Source organism: Papio anubis, chromosome 9, assembly GCF_008728515.1.
Source record: "Papio anubis isolate 15944 chromosome 9, Panubis1.0, whole genome shotgun sequence".
Lineage (NCBI taxonomy): Eukaryota > Metazoa > Chordata > Mammalia > Primates > Cercopithecidae > Papio > Papio anubis.
The window spans coordinates 4,885,106-4,901,584 of record NC_044984.1 but is presented as its reverse complement, the minus strand read 5'-3'; positions in this window follow the sequence as shown (position 1 = coordinate 4,901,584).

Here is a 16,479-nt window from a genome sequence, read left to right as displayed (position 1 = left end):
TCTGTGTGCAGGCTGCTTGCAAGGATGCATCTGATCACAGAGTCAGGATGGAGCCTAGGTCATGAGTCTCTTCTCAGAAGGGTGACTACATAACTTATTGTCCAAACTGGTACACTTTCAATAATAAAAGCAGGCACCGTAAAACATTATGCCTGAACAATAAGCATAAACCAGGGCTGTCCTGGCGAACCAAGACAGTGATCATGCCATCCATAGGTTGCAGAAAGTCAAAGGGATTTTTCCTTCACATCTATGAGCTTCTCTACGTAGAGTTAGGTAGAAATGCTAGAAAATCCATGATGGACAGGCCTGGATGTCCTGTAGACAGGAGGGGATTGGAACCTAGAGTCTACAGGGATCTTAGACCTATTATCTTACAAATACAATCCAATGCAATGGTCCCAGGAAGCCAGCAAAACCTCTTAAAGTTCTTGAGCTCAGGTCCTGAAAGTCTCCAGATCTGATGCCTGAGTCATTCAGATGAATGAACTGTAAATAAACCACCGTGGAGACGCCCTCCAAAGGCTCAATTCATATGAAGTCCCAGATTCACAACCTTTTCCCAATGACAAAGACAGAGCTGCCACCAGTACAAGGTGTCTCCACAACGCAAAGTGGAGAGTCCTGCTTTCCCAAGAGAATGCATCATGACCCTTTTAAAACAGCTGTGAGTTATCCACACAGTGCTTATTTCAGCCTGTGTCTGTGAGGGAAATCATAGAGGACTTTACAACCCATTCCCCGAATACGAATATGCATTGTACTCCCAGAAACCTCAGGACATGTGAGCCAGAGACACTGCTATGAGTTCACCAAACCCAGTGTCCTTTTCCTCCTGGGCGCTTCATTTTTAATCTTTCTTGCAGGAGATGGGACCATATAACTGATTCTCATCAGTGAAATGTAATCATGAATAATTTGTGTCACTTCTAGAACTAGTCCCTAAAAATCTTCTGAGAAATCCTACTCTCTTTCTCCCTCCCTACCCCACCTCCCAGCAACAAGCAGTGGAAACCCATGGGACTGGGGAATGGTAGGGCCTGGATCCCTGAATGACTACTAGAACACAGCCTCCCCCATGCCCTCCTTCTTTTACCAACTCACATGCAGTTGTGACGGGAGTGAGAAGTACAATTTATCAAGTGAAGCCATTGAGATTTTGGGATCATTTGGTGAAACTCTATCCTGACCAATACAAAATGAAAGCAATTTTTCAAATTAGCCTGAACCAAAGCTATCAAACAGAAACAATTTGAGGATTGCTCACAATTCTGGATTCTCCAGATCACTGTGCTCCTTAAAGGGCAGGAATGGCATAGGGCAAGGGAACAAGTGACCTACTTTCACACCCACGTCCCCACAAAGGATGCAACAATTCAAGCCCTCCCCAGTTTCCTCAGCTCTTTCAAGTGGAGTAAGTTGATATCTCCCAAACTGCATGTTCTAGGCTGGGAGAGAGTCACCCTCATCAGGTACTCCTCCCAACCAGTCAGAGGCGCTGCTCCCAGCCGTCTCTCTCCACCAATCCCAAAAGCAATCCAGGAACTTACACACTGTTGATGGGAATATAGATTAGTTCAAACCCTATGGAAAACAGTATGGAGATTTCTCAAACAACCAAAAATAGAACCCCATTTGACACAGCAATCCCAAAGGAAAAGAAATCAAAAAGACACATTTTATCAGAAAAACATCTGCACTTGTATGTTTATCTCAGCAGTATTCACAATAGCAAAGTCATGCAATCCACTTAAATATCCATCAATGGTGGATTAGATAAAGTAAACATGGTACATATACACTGTGGAATAATATGCAGCCATAAAAAGAATACAGTCACGTCCTTTGCAACAGCATAGATGTAACTAGAGGCCATTATCCCGAGGGAAATAACTCAGAAACAGAAAATCAATACTGCATGTTCTCACTTATAAGTGGAAGCTAAACAATTGGGCACATATGGAAATTAAGATGGAAATAAGAGACACTGGGGACTATGAAAGTGGGGAGGTGAAGGTTGAAAAATTACCTACTAGGTACATTGTTCACTATTTGGGTGAAGGGTATATGTACTAGAAGCCCAAACCTCATCATTATGTGATATATCCCTGTAACACACATGCACATGTACCCTCAAACCTAAAATAAAAATTTTTAAAGATGCATTTCACTGAATGGTCTGCTTAACACATTATACTGTTTTCCAACTCTTTAATGAGGAAGTGCTCCCACTCGTCTGATCTAAATTTCTCTTCTGAAAGAAGTCCATTCACTCATATAAGTCCTCAGAGAGAATGGGCTCAACTTCTCACCCCCAGACATTCGCAGTTACCATCCACCCTGCCTAGACTCCACGGCAATGTCCCCATGCTGCCCCTGTTCTGAGCCCCTGCCCTCCCTCCCCTACCAGCCACACTGCGCCTGGACAGACAGTAGCGCAAGCATGGAGGGAGCCAGGGAGGCAGCTCTGAGCTTTTAGTTACAGCCACTTCCTTGGACATTGCTTCACGAGTCCAGATGGTGAGCCGGGTAAACAAGAAGTCCCTGTTCTCCATCAGCATGTCAGCGAGCGCCTCATTCTCAGGCATCTGCCGAGCTGGGGGCACGATCTCCGTTTACAGTTTGGCCCTCCTCAGCGTACCAGAAATGTGCCCTTGTGTAAACACTCAGATCCCTTCCTCCAGGGAGGACACATGGACAGGACAGTGAACACCTTGCTCCTAGTGGCCTGGAGAGAATGAAAATATTGCTATCCTTCTTCCAACCCTGTCTGCCCCTAGTCACTCCAACCCACCAATAGCCAAAGAGCCCTCATGTGAGGGGAGACACCTAACTGACTCAGCTGCCAATCTGGCTGAATCTGTATTTCTCTGCTTATTTCATCCCCCTTGGTTCTGCCACTTACTAGCTGTGTGACCATAGGCAAGTCACTTAAACTTTCTGAGCGCCAGTTTTCTCAAGCGAATAGTTATACCACACATCTCACAAAAATCTCCCTTTGCTGATAAGACTTGAAAAAACAAATCTCATACAGTGCCTGTGGATGCCAGGGTCTCTCTACAAGCATTTATTCCTTTCCTTTTACCTGTTCCACCTTTGTGCAATCCCCTACCTGATGTTATCTCTTGTCCCAACAAGAAGTGTGTAGGCTGGGTGCAGGGGCACACGCCTGTAATCCCAACACTTTGGGAGGCTGATACTGGTGGATCTCTTGAGCTCCGGAGTTCGAGACCAGACTGGCCAACATGGTGAAACCCCGTCTCTAACTGAAAATACAAAAATTAACCAGTTGTGGTGGTACACAACTGACCTCAAGTGATCCACCCACTTTGGCCTTCCAAAGTGCTAGGATTGCAGGCTACTTAGGAGGCTGAGGTGGGAGGATCGCTGGAGCCTGGGAAATAAAGGCTGCAGTGAGCTGAGATGGTACCCCACTGCACTCCAGCCTGGGTGAGAGAGTGAGACCCTGTCTTACAAAATAAATAAATAGTTTTGCTTTTTTTTAAGTGTGTAAGTGCCAGTGACTGGGACAAGTCTGCTTAGAGCGACATTCTCTGCTCACTGGTGCTCAGTACTCCCCTCCCACCTGCTGGTGCTGAGCTTCTCACCTATTGGTTCTTGAAACTCTAGTTACCGCTGACTTTTTAACTTTTGTCATGCACGCAAAGACTCATCATCAACTGCCTGCCCCTGCCTCCGACCTCTGATCTCTGACACTCTCCCTCCACCAACTGGCCTTGCTTTCTCATCAGTACATGACTGGTGGTCCTTCTGTTGCTAATAACCTCCATGTCGGGGCTCCCAATTTATGTCAGCTGAATGATTGAATAAATGGCTGAATGAATGAGCAAATGAATAGAAGCATGATGCAAACTGAAAAATGATTTGTAATCTTCTAGCAGACTCTCTGGACTTGAATCTTCACACTTCATCCATCACTGTATGGGATTTGTACTCACTATTAAAAATATTCCATGACATTATTTTTCTAGTTCTGGTAGGAGGTTGTGGCTGACACATATTTCTTAGGAGCCAGAGGAAAAATGTTGCTAACCCTTCTCTTCTGAAGGGAGACCAGGCAAAGATCAAATTTTGCCTTCCTAAACAGAGCCTGCATAAACACACGGCCTGGGAACCAAGATGCCGGCTCCTACCCCTCATTCAATTCCCGCGTCTCCAAGTCAGCTGTGGCCTGGGCAAGTTACCTTGCCTCTCTCATCAGCTGGCTGCAAGCTCTCTCTAGGTCTGCATGAATACATGCCCGGCGATGCCACTAGACTGCACGCAGAGGTGTTGGAGCCAGCTCATGCTGATTTGCTAGGACTCATTGTTAAATTTTCAGGAGTTCTGCAACCCAGTGGACATCATATTGTAGCTTGAAATTAGCATCAGTGGGAGTATTTACCACAGGAATTTGCAAATGCTTCTAGTCAGGGCTTTTTTCCACCAGAGGGTCAGTTGCTAAGCATTCACCCACACACCACTGCTTGCACAGGTGTGTTTCCTCCTCTCCCAGTGCTCTAGGAAGCCAGAATGACATGGAACCCATAAGCGAGCCTCAACTTCCTTCTCTATAAAATGGGAGGATGCTCCATTGCTTTCCACCTCACAGGCCGCACAGCCTCAGAAGTGCGTGGAAGAGAGGGCCTTCCTGCTGCTATGACATGAAGGGATACAGATAGAACCCTAAAATCACGCCATCCAGATCTTAGTCACTGAAGTTAACCTTCCTAAAATACAAGCATGATCTCATCATTTCCCTGCTCCAAAACCTCTAATGGCTCCCTAATGCCTCCAGGATGCAGTTAAACCCTAACCTCCTTCATTTCTTCAGCCAACCCACCTCTCTAGTTTCTTCTCCTTCCACTCTTTTGTGTACTACCTCCTCTTGCGGCTGTTTTCCATATATGCTCTCTAGGCAGTTCTAATTATTGCCTGCACACTATTTGTGTCCCCTTTATGGGTAAGAGCTAAGAAAAAGCGTTAACTTTTTCTTAGGGGAGAGTTGAGACCATTACCTGGATTACAGACCTGGAATGCATGAGGGGTAACCAGGAACTGAAAACACGGTAGAAGGTACTGCTTCATCCCTGAGACTCTGGAAGCAGACCTCTTGCATGTGAGGCTCAGCTCCAGCACTTACCTGCTATGCGAACTCAGGCAAGTTGCTTAACCTCTCTGAACCTCAGTTTTCTTATCTGCAAAATGGAAATACTAGAAGAACCTACCTCCTGGGGTTATTGTAAGGATTAAATGAGTTATTGCATGTCAAGGACTCAGCCCAATGCCCAGGACACAGTCAGCATATAAAAAACATTTGCTGATACTAGTTTCATCATCTTATCTTTATTATTGTCATCCTCAGATCATTATTCACATAAGTATCTTGGGCTGTAAGTAAGTATCTTCACGTGCATCTTTTTGAATTCTTCAGCCCTTTGTGGAAATTTCTTCAGACCAGAAAAGTCTCAGGAAATAATTCAGTGCCATCCACCCTCATCCTCCAACACTGGCAAAGACGGGTTTTGAAGGTTTCTAGAATCCAGTTAATAGCTCTGACTTTGCAAGTCCCCCACACTATAATCAGATAAATAAACTAGTAGCCAAGTAAGGCACTTGCCTTGGAGTCATAAAGAGACAAAAGGACTTTTCTACTAATGAGACTTAATCTAGGGCTTTTCCACCCTGCACTTGTTACTATTAGCTCAGCCTTGGTTCTTTTCTGAAACCACCTCCTCCTGGAAGCCGCAAATCTTCAGACCTGGAAGCTCAGGTCTCAGCCATCCCACGGCGGGGCCAATCCACTCCAGAGCTCGCCAAGGCAGCAAAATTGCCCTGGAGAGCTGGTGGATCATCACGGAGACTTAAAAGAGAGAGGATGACCCAGTGTAAGCAAATGTGTTGTCAAAAAATGCTCTTCACATTCTAATGCAGTTCTATTGCAACCTTTAACACCCTTCACGGGTCCTTACGGTGTTTGGACTCCCTAGCTTGCCAGCTCCCTCCCCAGTCGGACTCATCTCAAAACATCAGCTTGAGATGTAAAACTGGGTTCAACATAAATTCAGACTCATCTGCACATATCTGAAGGCCCACCGGGGAGAATCTAACACAGCAGGTGATTTGCATGAGGCACTGATACCCACTGAGAATGAACTAATTCTGGAGGCTGAACACACTCTCCATCTAGGAGCCATGGTGCCGCATGAGTGGAAAACAGAGGGATATGGCATGTCACTCACATTGCCAGCCTCGTGGACCTGAGCCTGACTCCTGCTTGGTGCTGCGTAGGGAAAGGGAATGAACTGAGAGGCTGTAAAGAGTTTGGGTCTGGGTCTGCTTTCCCATTCAGGGTGACTTGTGAAATATATATATTTATATTCTGGTCAGCTTCTAGCTCTTCCTTGCAAATACATATATACATTAACTCCACTGGGTGGAGGTTACGGCCAGCCCTTGATGGCCTCTCGAAGCAGTGTCTGTCCCTGCTGATGTGGTTTCTTCCCTATGTGTAGTTTGGGTCCTGCTAACAGTAGACATCTTACAAGGCACATTTTTCAACAGCCTCCCAGAGCCCTCCAGCTGGCAGAGCCTGGTCACTCTGGATTTTGGATTCGTTAGCCCCAAGTGTGAGGATAATCCTATCCTGCTTGTCAAGAGGACTTTGGCTTCCTTGGCCTGGGAGGGAATGTAATGCTTTCTCTCATTTCTGGGCTTTTTGTTTGATTGTTTTCTGTTCTTTTTTTGGTTTTGTTTTGCTTTTGAGACAGGGTCTTGTTCTGTCATCCAGGCTAGAGTACAGTGGCGTGATCATAGCTGACTGCAGCCTCAAACTCCTGGCTCAAGCGATCCTCCCACCTCAGCCTCCCAAATAGCTGGGACTGCACGTGCACACCACCGTACCTGGCTAATTCCACGTTTCTCAGCAGAGAGAGGTTCGTGGCCACTTGAGCTTATTGAAGGAATTCTAGCCTGGGAGGAGGGAACTTGGGTTCCACCTGCTGTCACCAATTGGCTGTGTGACTCTAGAAAAGTTTCTTCACCTCTCTGGGATTTAGTTCCCTCTTCCACAAAAAGGTGGGGCTTAAATCTAACGATCTCTTTGCCCCCTTCCTGCTTTGATATGCTGAGGTTCTGAACTGCTGATTATTCCAGGACCTGAACTGATCTGCTGCAAAAGGGGTGAGAGGTCACTCTTTTCCCTGAGTTCTCTGCTGGGCTGGAGCCAGAAGGTCGGAAAGTTTCCCCAGGGATGATTATACCGTGGCACATTTTGCTCTTTTTCTTAATTCATTCAGCAAACATATATTTGGTGCTTCACATATGTTGGCACCGGTCTAGGCACTGAGGGATTTAGCCATAAACAAAAGAGACAAAACCCGTCCTTGTGGAGCTCATGTCGGGAGACAGATAATAAACCATAGGTGGGGAGATCCATGATGAGATCTATGGCAGATGAGAGAAACCATAACTTAGATAAGGAGGGGGTGGGGGGTGGGTGCTAGCGAGGGAACTGACTATTTTAAATAGAGTGCTCAGGAAGGGCCTCACCGATACACGGATCATTGATAAAGTTAGGGGGTTCTGGAGAGTTCAGAATGAGGGAAGACCTGGCATCCCAGGATTGCTGTGAAGATTGATGTGAACAGGGAAAGAGGGTCCTGCAGCTTGGCCTGAGGCTCTCAGAAGATGATGGTGGGAGGTGTTGATGTGGGGAGCATAAAAATCTTTCTAGAAACACATTGCACTCTTGCCCCTTCCTCGCCTGCCAACGGAGCCAGGAAGGCCAGGCTGTCCTGGCCCATGCACCGTGCAGAAGGTGCCCAGGCTATGTCTCAGCTCCCACCCAAGGCAGGCAGCCTTACCAGGGGTCCTGGCACCCCAAGGGGGGACACAAACAGCATCCCCAACCTGCCTTTCTCTGAAGGGCGGTGCAGGTGTTGGCTAAAGAGCTGGAATTAGACTTCCTCACTCACTGCCTCCTTCTTCCGCACTCCTTGGTACAACTGAAGATTGGCAGGGGGATTCAGAGAACACCAAGAATCCCCAGTTATTTTCAGAGCAGTTCCAGGCCCTGGCCCTGTGGACTAAGCTCTGCAAGGAGACAGCAAGGAGAAGTGTGAGAGGCTCACCCAATGGGGTGGCCGTGGGACTCCTGCGGGGACAGCCCTCTGTCTATTCACTGAGAGGAAAGCTCTTTAGCTCTGTTTGGAAGCATTTTCACCAACTCTGTCTGGAATTTTCCATCCAGCCCCTTCTCCCTAACTACTCTATCCTGGTCTTGTGAATCCAAACCCCAAATCCACAGACCTTGGAGTGATGCACTAAGGGCTGGACTCAGGAGTGGGAGCAAGGGTGGGTCTAGGGGAGTCTCTGGGGACACCACAGCCTGTTACTCTCTTTGCCCAAGTCACTCTGAATGGCTCTCCTGTGATTCCTCCTTTTCCTCCTTCTTCTTTCCCCCCTGGGGAGCCCAGGACAAAATTACCTCCTGGATGTATCCTCCCTGTCGCAGCAGGAGCCTGTCCACCCTGGTCCCCATCTTGCGACACACGAGGTCCCCTCTTCACTCAGGACTTCAGCTTTGCCCACTTGGGACTGGCTTCAGGCCCAAGACATGGTCCAAAACTTTCCACAGCTCAGTTTGCAGAGGCAAGGGAGTGCCACGGAAAGAGGAGATGCGGAAGAGATCTGAACATGGAAGTTCAGGAAGAAGAAAGGAAAGCACAGTCGGTTAAACCCACTGCCATGTTGGAGGGCAACGTCACTGTGGCCGCTGGGATGGGAAGGCAGTCAGGTGGCTCTGGCCCTGAAGCCTGGGGTGATGGGAAGGAGGAACATGGTGGGTTCCTCCTACACTCTCCAGCATGAGAAAGTCCCCCACTCTGCCCTGCCTGGGAACCACGCTTCTCCCAGCCTTCCCCAGGGCTCTCCTGATACCCTCTCATCCTCAGGAACGTGCCACCATCCCCACTGCCCTGGCCTGTCCCACCTAACTCTCCCTGACGTCCCTGTGAGAAACGCTGAATGATCTGGCCTCCGTAAGGCCTTTAAAAATAGACTGTGGATCCCCTGGAAAAAAAAAAAAAAGTCCCTGGCTAAAAATAGCTCTCAGCATCTAGGGGAGAAAAAAAGAAACTGCAGCAAAATTCAACTGGAGCAGTGTCTTTCCTGTCTCTGATGTTCCGGGTCAGCTCCGGCACAGGAGAAGCCTGCGAGGGAGACAGGGGAGGAGGGGGTCCTTCAAGGACAGGGAAAGGATCAGAATCACAGTCCGCAGCAAACACCTCTCTCCATTCCCTGACTTGTGGTCATTGGACCCTGCCTGGTCCAAGCAGCCAGCCAGTGCTCAAGAGAGCAGCACGGAGCAGCAGATCCCTGGGTTGGCGATAAGAGCCTTGAGGAGTGGCCACAGGGATCCAGGGATAGAGAGGCCTCCCAGGCATGGGTGCTCTGCCCTGCAGAGGCCCTAAACATGTGCACTCAGAGGAAGCTGGAGTCAGGACCAGATCTGATGCTGAAAGTACCTGTGAGCCACACAGCTCGGAATGACTAAGGGATGAGGGAGATGCCCTCTCTTGAAGAGCCACTGCTTCTGCGCTCCACAAAGGTGAAAAGGACCCCTTTTGGGAACTGTCACTCAGAAAGTCAGAATTCCTATCCAGGACTTGAGTGCAGGAGAAGGGGAGCCCCCTGGACTTCTTTGTGTAAGATCCTTTCTGTGGCTGGCAGTGAGAAAATAGCATACAGACATGATTTTAGCTGCTAAAAATGTTTTAAGGAACATGAAAAGGATGCAAACACACACACACACACACACACTTTTCATTTTCAATTATGAGACAGGGTCTGCTTATTTTGCTCATGCCAAAAAACTATCATAGTAAGCTGGAGAAAAGTCAGGCTGCAGCTTGAGAAGGAAGGCTCCTGGCCCCTCTGTGTAGCTGTGGTGGGGCTCCCTCTGAACAGTGAGTGGCATGTGTTGGTCACAGGGACACGTGAATGTTAGTAAGCTAATGAGACCATTGGGGATGGAACTATACACCAAGTCCTCAAACTAAATGTTTATAGCTAATGTTTTGCTATTATAATTTGCCGTTGAGGTGTACACCCACATGCCCACAAAGACACACACACACACACACACACACATTATGGAAATTTGTTCCTCGAATTAATACATATGCAGCCCACCATGGATTCCACACGTCCCAGCATCACCTCGGCTCATATCTTATCTCCAAAACCATTAGAAGGCCACTGTCATGCCAAGAAAGGGAACAAAGTGGTTTTTAGGGACTGAAATGCAAGTCCTTGCCAGATCACTTGTTAGAGATTAAGCTGTTTCCAAAGCTGTGGTTCGGGGAAAGAGGGCTTAATGAGAGAGGACGAGGCAAGGACGCCACGAACAGGTTAGGTGGCAGGTTCCCGCTCAGCGAGTGCCGTGGCTGCTATGCTGCCCTCTGTGGCAGTCAGAATATGCATGTCCCCAGAAGACAGCAGCTGACAGGGTGTGCGGCAGCACTCACAAGAGTTCATGATCCATACTTGTTTGCAAGTTCAGGGCAGGTAAAATACCCTCAGTCATTTTGTCTTCTTAGCCTCAAAACCTGCTTTCCTGTATTTTTCTCCCTTAGGAATTCCTCTGCCTTCCCCACCGCAAGGGAGCTCATCCTGACCTATGCCACAGCATTCAGGGTTGACAGCAACCTGCAAGCTGGCCAGTCCAAACCCCAGGCCTGCCTCCCCTTCCCTCCATGACACTCCTGGGCAGGGAACATCTGGGTCCCGCCAGCTCAGCCCTCCCTTCCTGGCATCTTGCCCAGCTCCTTTCTCTCTCTCCTGAGCTTACTGTATCTGCAAAGCCAGGATAGCGACCTGTGTTTCTTCTCATACCACAGGTCACCCTCGCATGAAGGGCTTAATGTGGATGTGCTTTAAGGAAAGGGAGGAGAACCAAGCAACTTAGAAAATAAGCCAGCCCCCCTCCCTGCCAAGCCTTGGTTCTCGACGGTGTCTGTGCACATCAAGATTGCAGCGATGTGCGGGGGCCTCGGGCACGCAGTGTTGCAGTATTTTCTGAAAGGCTTTGCTCACTCTCTTCAGTACTTTTCCTCTTCTCACACCCTGCAGCCTGCAGAGAAATAGCCCTGGTTCCCCCTAGAGGCAGAAGCTCACAGCGCCGACCTGGGACGCTTCCCACAATCGTGGTAATTAGCCAGTAGTTTAGTTACAACCACACTCTCATTAACTAACAGCGGGAGAAGAGACTGTCCCTGTTTCCTTGGAGACCTAGCAGCGCGTGCTTCTATTGCATTGACTGTTCCCTATAAGCTCAAGAGTCCCCAGGTTGTTATCTGCATAGCGTTTACCGCATTGGATGGAGACCAAGACCTGGTAACGCTGTGTTCCAGGCTGGTGCTACTCAGTGTGGTCCTTGACCTACGCATCAGCATCACCTGGGAGCTTGATAGAAATGCAAATTCTCAGGCCTCTTAGGCCTGCCGAGTCAGTAACTCGGGGGTTCAGAGTCCAGGAATTTTGACAAGTTCTCCAGCTGATTCTGATCCACAGTGAAGAATGAGGACTGACCTAGGCCAAGCACGCCCTGGTATTTTGTTCCTATTAATAACCAGAAATGGCTGGGCATGGTGGGTCATGTCTGTTATCCCAGCACTTTGGGAGACTGAGGCGGGCGGATCACCTGAGGTCGAGAGTTCGAGACCAGCCTGACCAACATGGAGAAACCCCATTTATACTAAAACTACAAAATTAGCTGGGCGTGGTGGCGCATGCCTGTAATCCCAGCTACTCAGGAGGCTGAGGCAGGAGAATTGCTTGAACCCGGGAGGCGGAGGTTGCGGTGAGCCGAGATCGCGCCATTGTACTCCAGCCTGGGCGACAAGAGGGAAGCTCCGTTAACAAAAAAAAAAAGAGAGAGAGAGAGAGAGAGACTTTTCCTATGAAAGGGCTAAACAAAAAGAAATGGAAAGATACTTCTTCCTTGTTCCAAGCAGTATGTATCCAATATAATTCCAATCAATAGCATTTATGTATTGATTGGAATGAAAAATGCCTTCTCCCTGGTTTGTCTCTAAGGAGATTCCCCTATTCCTCCCATTGTCATCCACTTTGTCATCTAAACTCACTTTGGAAGGGAGTCACTGAAGCATCTCCAAGAGATGAAGCAGGACTTGGAAATTAAGAGCAGTGAGGACTCTGTCACCAGCAGGGGAGGTGGCCTCACAGAGCCCCATGAGCTGGCACTGGCCGGCACAAAGTAAGCAGGACCAAAAACGACAAAAAGAAACCAGACAGCAGGCAAGTGACTGTTGACACAGGAAATGTAAGCCTTAGCCCTGTGCTTGCACTTTTCCAGCCTAGTGCTGTGAAATGCATCAATTACTGTCAACATTAATTGAGCTCAGAAGGGCTCAGCACCATTTTGATGAGCTGACTGATTCTAAGAGGCCAATCTCATTTTATTTTAACAGGTTTTTTTGTTTGTTTGTTTTTGTTTTTTTGAGACGGAGTCTCGCTCTGTCGCCCAGGCTGGAGTGCAGTGGCTGAATCTCAGCTCACTGCAAGCTCCGCCTCCCGGGCTTACGCCATTCTCCTGCCTCAGCCTCCCGAGCAGCTGGGACTACAGGCGCCCGCCACCGCGCCCGGCTAGTTTTTTTTATTATTATTTTTTAGTAGAGATGGGGTTTCACCGTGTTAGCCAGCATGGTCTCGATCTCCTGACCTCGTGATCCGCCCATCTCGGCCTCCCAAAGTGCTGGGATTACAGGCTTGAGCCACAGCGCCCAGCCTTAACAGATATTTTTTTAAAAACTGCTTGCTTATGTGGGAGATGGAGGCCACTCTTAACATGCTTCAAACTGCGGAAAGAAGCAAGTTGGTGACAAATGACCCATAACACAGCAGGAAAAACTGAACATACCACTGTCCATTGCAGGAGGAAACTTGGAGATCACCTAAATCAGCTTCCTGCTTGCCAGAGGGGGAAACCGAGGCCCTGAGTGGAAGACTGACACCAGAGGCAAGAGGGTTGCCTACAAGGTCACCTTTCCATGTCTCCCCTCCTCTCTCCGGGTCCACTGATCAGGTAGACGTTCAAAATAATTCAGCCTGATTCTTAGCCTGGTCAGATTCCAGAAAATCTGTAAGCAAGTGGTATGTAATTTGACCTGGAAAATCATTTTTCCAAAAGACACCTGATCTCCTTGCTGTGTTATATCCTGGTCCCTACAGGTAATTTCCCTCCACAGAGCAAACTGAGCCAAAGTTCCCAGGGCGTCCAGCCTCTGCGTGGAGTTCCCAGGAACATTTCCTGCTGCTTCCTGCTGCTTCCTCTACGACCTCTTCCTGGAAGTTGCAGGCACCCATAAGCAAGGACTCCCTAAGATGCCCACTTGCTTTCACGGGCCAGGAGATCGGGAGCCTTTGAGGCCTCGGCTCCCCTACATCCACTTGGAATCCCCGAGCAGTCACTTCTGCACCCAATACCTCCAAGAGAGTGGGGCAGAAGGGCAGCTGATTGCCCCTTAACTGGTCATCCAGCCACATCTGGACGGCTGGCCGCGCCTCTGCCAAAGGGGAAGAGACTCCGGCAGCCCCCGAGGAAGGCAGTGCTGACTCCCAGCCCCGAGTCGATTCACACCGCAGGCTGCGTTGGTCCTTCCCTGAGAGCGCTTCCAACAAGCACGGCTTACCTAAGGGCGGCACGGAGCGTCTAGGGAGAAATATTAAATACAAGTGGTGATGTCTCCCTCTAATGGACAGTCGTCAGAATGCGAATGTGTCTCGGAATCTTCAAGAAAAGCAGGAAGGGCTCGGCTGGAAGCTACAGGGCAGATGTGTGCGGCTCAAAGATTCTCATGCATGGACCTCAGGTCACACACACAGCTTCTAGAGGAAGTTGTTTGCTTGCTTGCTTGCTTGCTTGCTTGTTTGTTTCATCATGTCCAGCACGTGGAGGTCTTGGCCATAAAGACCAATGTCTGTCTGACTGTAGCCTCACCAGCAGCCACAGGCAGGCTTGAAGCCAGAGCTCCTGGAGTGCTGCTCCCCTACCTTGGAAGCCACTTTCAGCCCTGCCTCGCCGTGAACCAACCACTCTCCCTTCCCTGAAGCTTGCTTTCCTCCATTTGCTAGGGGGTGTGGTGTGCAGGTCCACCAGCTGACCTCCCGTCTCTAAAACGTTCTGACACACGAGGACTCCACAGAGATGACTGAATGAGTTCATGTCTCCTTGTTCATCTAAGAGGCAGCCAGCAGGACTGTTCATGGCCTTCTACACTTGGAGGGAGCCCGGCAGCCAAACACACTTTCATGAATGTCACCGCACGTTGCTGTCACGATGACCATCAGATTCACCTTATCCTCACCTCCCACTTCGCCCCAGCCACCGGGTAGGCTTTGTGTTCTGAGACTGAGCTAAGAGAGACAGATCCTTCTCTGCAGCCCACAAAGCCAAACAGTTCAGGCCCAGGGTTTAATCAGGGCTGCTGGCTTGGCCTAGAAGCACCATGAAAATGAAGCTGAGGGATTCCAGCCTTCCTCAGCGGAAAGAGAAAGTCTAAGTGATCCATCCCATAATAGTGATGATAATAATGATGATGGTTAACACTTATGCATGCTTCCTGCCAGGCAGGCACAGGAAGCACTATAATTATAGCAACTCATTTAATCATCACAGCAACCCTATGTCACAGGTCATCCCAAAACCTGCCACTCTTGCCTGGACCCAGAATCACTGTAAAAAGAGCCAGAGTCACCTGGCATTTATAACTTCCTGCCACAGAGTATGGATGCTTAATAGGTGTGGAATTTACATGGATCTCCCTAGACAAGAGGAAAGGGCTTCCATTTTCCAGCATGGACTTAGAAATTGGTTCACCCTTGGTTATTCTCGTGACAGTTACTCATCTCAGAATTACTAAGTGGGAAGAGACACTGGAGATGATCTGTGTCCCCATTTCCCAGGTGAGCTATTTCCCCATTTCCCAGGTGAGCTAACTAGGGAATGAAGATGTGCAGTGCTGATGTGAATCCCACAGTGAGATAGTGGCAGGGCTGTGGCTAGCTCCCAAGTCTCTACGCTTCAGCCCAAAGCTTTTCCACTCTCCCAGGCTGTGGCCGCCATGTACTCGAGGGAATGAACAGCCCCTGAGGTCTCCCCTTCAATGACCCAGGAAGCTCCATAGTCATCAGCCAGCCCAACTGAGCTCTGGAAGCAGAATCTTTCGAATATCAGCCTACAGCACCCAAGAGTGTCCTGGCAAATTGGTTCTCTGTCACCTCACCCTGAAAATAAAGACAAGAGTCACCCCTGGAGCGACGCGTTCCAAAGACAAGCAGACAGCAGACAGCAGGGACAGTTGGAGGGCAGCCTGGGACATCAGCCCTCCTGCTCACATCATGGTGGGTGGCTATCCTCCATCATCTGTCCACTCTGGAAGAGACCACCCTGGCCCCTGCTCAGGAGCTGTGATGGATGTGTTCTCGGCCTCCCACTGGTTTTTCTTCTTTTCTCCAGAATGGTTTCAGGGCCTTCTGCTAAGGCAATCCACACACCCAGCTTTCCCTTCCTCACCACCTCTATCCCAGCGTGTCTGGTCTCTTGCTTCCCATTTTGGAGTAGCTTCCAGCAGATGTCACTTGCCAGCTGGGGTCGGTGCCAGTTATATCCCCAGCATCCCTAGGAGTGGCTAGGCGGAAGGACCACCTTCCAGATGGTCTGTCTCTACTGCTCTGTCGCCACAGACTTGGTGGCATTTCCCTGGCCCGAGGGCACTTTAGGGTTCTCTAGCTACTTTCTTGTGGGTGCTCTGCCACGTGGTCAGCCAAGAAGCAGACCTGGCCTGCTCTAGCGTGAGTGTGGGGAGTGGGTATGTGAAGAAGGTAGTGAATAAAATTGGGGGGTGGGTGTGTGAAGGGCAGGAAGGGTGAGAGACTAAGAATGAATCACAGATGCTCAGATGCCTCCCACCCCGACATGGGGTCAGGAAGACAAGCAGAGAGGGCAATGACAGTGCCCCCTCCCACTGGCTTCCTCGAGAGAAAGGTGGAGTCAGGCCCCGCTAGACCTGCTATGAAACGTGGAGGAGGGTCGGCCGGCATCGGAGCCTGCTTCACCGGCTAGGGTGGCTCCGCACACCAGCCTCTGGGAGCTGCTGGGAGGGGTGGCAACCAGCCTCAAGCAGCAGCCAGGGAGGGGGGTCCAGCCTCCAGGGCCCAGTTGCTGGTTCAGCTGCCTTTCCCTTCTTCCACCCACCACTCAACTTCACCACCTTGGAGTCCTCCTGACCTTCACTTTCTCTCACACTCACTCCACATCCAGTTCCTTCTGTTGGCACACTCTGCAAAATGATCCAGATCTGTCCGCATCTCACCACCTCCACTGCAACAACCTGGTTCAAACCATCCTCAGCTCTCTGCTGGATTATCCAAACGGCCTCCTCACTGGTAACTCTG